This window comes from Rutidosis leptorrhynchoides, chromosome 5 (assembly GCF_046630445.1).
Source record: "Rutidosis leptorrhynchoides isolate AG116_Rl617_1_P2 chromosome 5, CSIRO_AGI_Rlap_v1, whole genome shotgun sequence".
In the NCBI taxonomy this organism is placed as follows: domain Eukaryota; kingdom Viridiplantae; phylum Streptophyta; class Magnoliopsida; order Asterales; family Asteraceae; genus Rutidosis; species Rutidosis leptorrhynchoides.
In genome coordinates this window covers 233,036,405-233,043,807 of record NC_092337.1, presented here as the reverse complement: position 1 = coordinate 233,043,807, position 7,403 = coordinate 233,036,405, and positions in this window count along the sequence as shown.

Below are 7,403 nucleotides of genomic sequence, written 5' to 3'. Positions count from 1 at the left end.
AAAATAATTAATATTTACTCATTTAGTTATATTAATATATTTATGTTTTAAAAACCGATAGTTCGTTATTTGTATGTAGTTATATAAATAATATTAATAGGTTATATATATAGTTATGTGAAATTTTAATATAATTATAGTATACGTAATAAGTATATTTTATGTACAAAATATTTATCTGCTTAAAAAGGTAATTTTTGAGATTAATAAGGATAATATTAATAATCATATTATTTAATAATAATACCTATTTTAATAATAATATTAGTAATAACAATAATAATAATAATTATTATAATTGTAACTAAGGTTATGATAATGATAATAATAGTTGGTAACTACTACTTATACTAGCGGTAATAACAATAATAACTAATATTCATAATACCTATTAATAATACTAATACTAATAACAATTTTATTACTTAATGATAATAATAATAATAACAAAAATGAAAAGTGTAATAGTAACAATAATAAAAATCATAATCTTAATAACAATAATAATACTTGAATGATAATAAAAATTTATATATATATATATATATATATATATATATATATATATATATATATATATATATATACTAACGATAATAATGTCTTTAATACTTATAAATATAAATATGCTTTTAGTAATAATAATTATAATTCTAACATTCATAATATTAATAATCATAATAATAACAATAATCATTAATACACATAATAATAATAATAATAATAATAATAATAATAATAATAATAATAATAATAATAATAATAATAATAATAATAATATTAATAATAATAATAATAATAATAATAATAATAATAATAATAATAATAATAATAATAATAATAATAATAATAATAATAATACAAATGAAAAAAATATATAAAGCTACCTTAAGGGAGTCGGCCTAAAAAAATATACTGCAACCCTAGGGACTCGAACCCCAGACCTCTCGAAACCCAACACCATCCCTTAACCATGCCTCTTTGTCTGTTTATCTGTAATAACTCCATCCCTCTAAAATATAACCCGTAATCTGTTTTTTTTCTTCTTCTTCATTGTAATCTAAATCGACCCGTGGACAAAACCATACCACAATAAGTTTCTCAAACAAATTTTAGGATTTATCACAGATACAGAAAACGATTTGAGAATGAATAACTTATTTAAAACCAAAAAAAAAATTTAAATAAAAGGAGCTGGAAAAACTTGCTGATGAACACGAATGACCTCAAAACTAAATTCGAAATTTTTGAATTTTTCAGACTATGATTATAACTTGAAAAAGTTTTCATTTCCCTCCTAGAAACTATAGGAACTCTCAATTTAACTCAAATCATAACAGAAAGTTTGAATTCGATTTTAGAACAGAAGTTGACTTTTTTAATTCGAAAGTTTGACTCCAAAATTAATAATTGATAAAATGAATTGGGATTTAAGGTTTTGCAGATAGTTTAAGTGAAGGAAAATCAACAAGATTGCATTACTACAATTTGAAAAATCATTTGAAATCGAATTATGGTGAAAAAGTAATAGGAACAGAGATAATGAACCGTATTACTCGAATTGAATTTTGATTGTTGATGTCTTCAGTCGATTGGCACAAGTAGGTATCATATATGTGTTAGCAGAATATAATTAAAGTTAATATAACTCAATTAACATTTTGTTTGTTATCCTAATTGGTACGACCCAATTAATCAAATCAAAGAACAAGCAGAAAACTCCAACCTACCCTAACAGAATTTGTCTGTTATCATAACCATTTGGGATTGATCGTACAGGTTTGCTGTCATGAAATTAATTACAGTACAATTTGATAACAAAAGGAAACAGCATACAAAATTTTAGATATATATATATATATATATATATATATATATATATATATATATATATATATGTTTTTTACAGTATTTATATATTTATATAATTATATATATATTCGTACTTATATCTCTAACTATATCTGTATTTTTGTATATGTCTATATAATTAATTATAATTATAATCTGTAAGTATATCAATATTCATGTATTGTATTTATATCCAAATTTGTATATCTCTTTTATTTATGTAATTGTATTTATAGATTATAATTTATCTTGTTAATAAATATATATATATATATATATATATATATATATATATATATATATATATAGAGAGAGAGAGTAATACTAGTGATAATAATTCCTATAATACTTTATAGGTATAATAATATGATTTTAATATAATTAATAACAATAGTAATCATAATACTAACAATAATAATTTTAATCATAGTAATTAATAATATGATAACTTATACATAACAAATTTTATATATTTTATATAATAACATTAATAATACAAATATTAATATTAATATTAACATTTATATTGAAAGTAAGGTTAGTAATATAACTTTAATATTTTTAACTTGTACTTAGTCTTCATTATTAATATGATATAATAACATATGTTGAATATTTAATATTTATTTTATATTTTATAGTATACATACAACTTTAATTATGTATAGGTTCATATATATATATATATATATATATATATATATATATATATATATATATATATATATATATATATATATATATATATATATATATTAATAGCAACTTCATTATTTTATTTACTACTTTACATATTCAACTCAATTGATTAAATTGCATTTTATTTTACATAATTAATTTTATTTATGTTTCATTACTTCTAATTATTATACATCCTTACATTTATATATATATATATATATATATATATATATATATATATATACATATTTATTTACAAACAATTGTTCATGAATCGTCGGTAATAGTCAAAGACCAAATGGTTTCATGAAAACAGTTCAAAAGTTTTGAGATTCAGTTTAATAGACTTTGCTCATCGTATCGAAATCATAATAAGATTTGGTTTAAATTTGATCAGAAATTTCTGGGTCGTCACAGTACCTACCCGTTAAAGAAATTTCGTCCCGAAATTTGAGTGAGGTCGTCATGGATAACAATAAAAATATTTTCATGACGAATGTGAGTCGATAAATAGAGTTCTATCATTATTGACTAATATAGATAAAATAATTTCAATTATGTGAAGCGTACGAGTGAAGCTGTCACAAAATATTGAGATAGAGATTTAACTTTTGACGTAGTCACGGTGGATTTCTAGAATTTAAAGAATTTAAAAGAAAATCTTTGGAAATCTATAAGATCTGATTCTTTGGCGAATAAGGAAATCAGGATCTCTCTAATTAAATGCAGAGATCTACCTTGATTACTCTGTCTGGTATTTCCATTATAAATTAAACTCTTCCGTTCCATTATTCTCAGTATTCCTATACTTTCTTTCTTAGTTCATACATCCAAAAGATTATGAAAATGTTTAATCCAGTTCTAATCCTTGATATTTTCCTAGTTATCATTTCTGTCATCCTTCTTTTCAATCTTCCACCAGAAAAATCTGTTTACTTCTACTATTGCCTTGGGGTGATATTATTCTTAATTTAACCGTGTCTTTATATTGCTATTTGTATTAATATCCACAGTTTGTAACTTCCATGTTGTTATTGGGCTTTATATTTTCTCATATATTTTGGAGCTCTTTGCCTTTTTATTATCCTCCCGACCTCTAGTAAAGCGAGTAATGGTCCAGAATTTGTAAGTATGTAATTTTGAATTATCATAATATACAAGGTAGAAAAGAAAGGTAGTAGCACGATTTGATTTGTCAAATTACCAGAATATCCGGGAAAGACCGAATCATAAAAAAATATTTTCTTGATATTTTTGAGGTTAAATAGAATACCAGAGTCGTGTAACATGGCACATGATGACGTTATGATCTGTGAATCATTACGTTCCATTAGAAACTCAGCATGACTTACTGTAATATAATCACGTTGATCAAGTGTCATTATATTATACTAACCTATGCATCAATTTCCAACACTACTTCAAAAACATTCATAGTTTAAACTCAAAAGTTTACAGAATATAGAAACTAGCAGTTTCTTATATGATGTAATACTGATAGTTCGAAGAGATAAATGATTTCAGATAAGAATACTTATGAAAATATCTTCAGAAATATCGATGATATTTATAATGAAAGATACGATGATATCTTAGAATATCTAAGATCAGAGGATGATGAAGAGTATTATCCTCAAGGGTTTAGAGTAAGGAGCAAGGTATTCGTTAATGACTTCAGCAGATACTGACTCATTTGGATTCTTTGAAGGCAGGTTTAGTCTTTGTGATTTATCCATAACATCCTTCATAATTTCGCATAACCCGCTTTTCGGTACTAAATTTTCTATGGAGCGTTTCCAACAATCCATTTTTTATCATCATACTTTTGACTGTTAAGATCGTTTACAGTTTTTGCTGCTTCATTTAGCTTTTCAAAATTCAGAGTATTAATTCGTAGACTGGGTGCTTTTCAGAATTTTAGAATGGAAGATCATAATTCTAAGATATAAATGTTATATGTATACATATAACTATTGATGTAGACATGCTGCGAGATTTCAAAATACTGATTGCTGATTCCCGGTAATTGGTATGGCAATTCTTGTTACAAGATGTGGATGAGTATATTAATAGGTTTTAACGAACAAATATAATGGTTCTTCGGAGAGACTTAAGCCAATGAGTAATGAAGTTGCTGGTAAGTTTACTGATAATGTGATGGAATATAAACGGTTCTCCGATAACGATGATGAAAGGCAAACTTATATATCAAGGTTATAATAAGTTTAATCCTAATGAAAAGTTGAAGTTGACTTGCTGGAGCTATGGCAAAATTGGCTAATTTGAAAAGAAATAGCAAAGTTATTTTCGGTAATAACAACGCCAAAGGAGCTGACACAGATATGTGTTAAACGTTTACTCAGGTTCTGAGTGTTTTCAGGTGCATAATTATATGCATCAATCTTTTCTTCCGTAGATGAAGTGCGGTTGGTTCATTCTCTCGATTGAGGTGTTTTTAAGAATCATGAAAGGTTTGAATGCAGATTGTAATCGTCAAGATACAAATGAGGTTTAAGATGAAATCAAGTGGCAAACTTGAAGAAATGTTTAGTTTAATATGTTATAATCCAAATTTTAATTCATTTTAATTGTCCAATGTCATTAGTCCATAGTTAGGAGTCCACAATTAGTAGTTCAACAATTCATATATATTTTAATATATAATATTCGAACTAATTAATACATGTCGTGACCCGTTATATACATGTCTCAGACTCGATCACAACTCAAAGTATATATATTATTTGAGAATCAACCTCAACCCTGTATAGCTAACTCGAACATTACTACATATAGAGTGTCTATGGTTATTCCAAATAATATATATAGATGCGTCGATATGATATGTCAAAATCTTGTATACGTGTCCCGATATTTAAAATGCGTAAATAACAGTATTTAAATGACGATAAATAAAGTGCGTAAAATAAATAACAGAAATTAAATGACGATAAATAAAATTGCGAGAATTAAATTGCGATAAAATAAATTACGATAATTAAATGTAATAAGGAATTAACAGTTAGCTAGGAACAGTTAGCTAGGAATAGTTAGCGTGGATTCTTAACAGAATTTCTCATAGTTAATTCGTTTGTTTCTAACAAATTTTATTTTGTCCAATGTTTTCTTCATTATGCCACTTGTTGGATTCTGATAGGTCAAAATCCAAATATGAAATTGAATGAAAATGGTAATTCAATGGTGAACGGATGCGTATATTTGTGGATGTAAGTAGGATTGTAAATGACTGTTGAATCAGATTCGAAGAATGTACAGTGTAACTTATTAATGTGAAATCTAAATATTCCTCGGGTATTACCTATCCGTTAAAATATTTTCACCATTAACAGTTTGTACAACAGAATTTTCAATTACGATCTTTATGAAAATATCTATAAATATATATTTTCTTCAGATGTAATCATGGATTTAATGAGTTATTATGATATTATCTCATTTGGTTTGCCGTTAGAACTAGAATACATAATCTCTAAAACATTAGAGATTACATAATCGCCATGAAGAACGAAGATAATTGATGTAGAACGATGATTATATTCGAGGTACAGAATGAGATGTTGAGGCATGGATTGTTGATGGTACTGGTACTATTATTGATGGTACTGTTGGTGCCGGTGATGTTGCTGAAGCTGGTAAAATTTGCACCATATTTTTCCAAAGCTATAACTTGGGCGCGAAGCTCGTTGACTTCTGCTATTACTCAGGGATGATTGTCGATCGGAACGAGTGGATGAATAAGGTTTTGAATTGTGGATAGAAATAATCGTGTCGAGATACTCCAGAAATGAGGGTGAAAATGGTGTTTCGGATAGGTTCGCCGGTAAGTGCTTCAGATTCCTAGTTGAGAGGGAAATAAGGTGGGTGGAAGGGATCACCTTCTTCTTGTCTCCAGTGATTAAGTAGACTACGAACCCATCAGATGAATTGATGATGGCTGATTGGTTGATTCATTCCGATCACACTTCTTTTAGAGCTCGAGTGGAATTCCATGTCGGAATAGCTGTCGGAATAACTGTCGGAATAGCTATCGGAATCTGAGGGACTCGAACTGGTTGAGGGATTCATCTCGTACGATCAGATGAAAGATTTTCGATATGAAATAGATTATAGGATATAGATTAATACCCTACAATACACGATTTACATATGCATATATAATACTAAAATCCCATAAGTTACGGAGGAATCTACGGAAGCTGTCAGGAAAGGTCTATAGTAACAGATACGCTAAGATATGAATTTTGTCTATACACTATCGATGCACTAAATGCAGTAAGATGTGTCTAGACTTAAGATGATAAGCAATTGATTCCTTAAGAATGATAAGCAGGTAATTTTCGACAGGAAATAATAAGCAAAACTTTTGACATGCAGACAAGGTCAAAGTCCAGACCCACTAATGCATCTAAACAACTATCAGTTAGACACACTAATGTAAGACCTGGTTTGCTAAGACCACCGCTCTGATACCAACTGAAAGGGCCCGTTCATATCCATCCGAACGAAGTCCATTTCGATTATAAATGATTCACAATAGTTGATTACATCGCGAGGTATTTGACCTCTATATGATACATTTTACAAACATTGCATTCTTTTTTAAAAGACAAACTTTCTTTTCATCGAAAGTTGACAGTATGCATACCATTTCATAATACATCCAACTATAATTGACTTAATAATAATCTTGATGAACTCAACGACTCGAATGCAACGTCTTTCGAAATATGCCATGAATGACTCCAAATAATATCCTTAAAATGAGCTAATGCACAGCGGAAGATTTCTTTAATACCTGAGAATAAACATGCTTTAAAGTGTCAACCAAAAGGTTGGTGAGTTCATTAGTT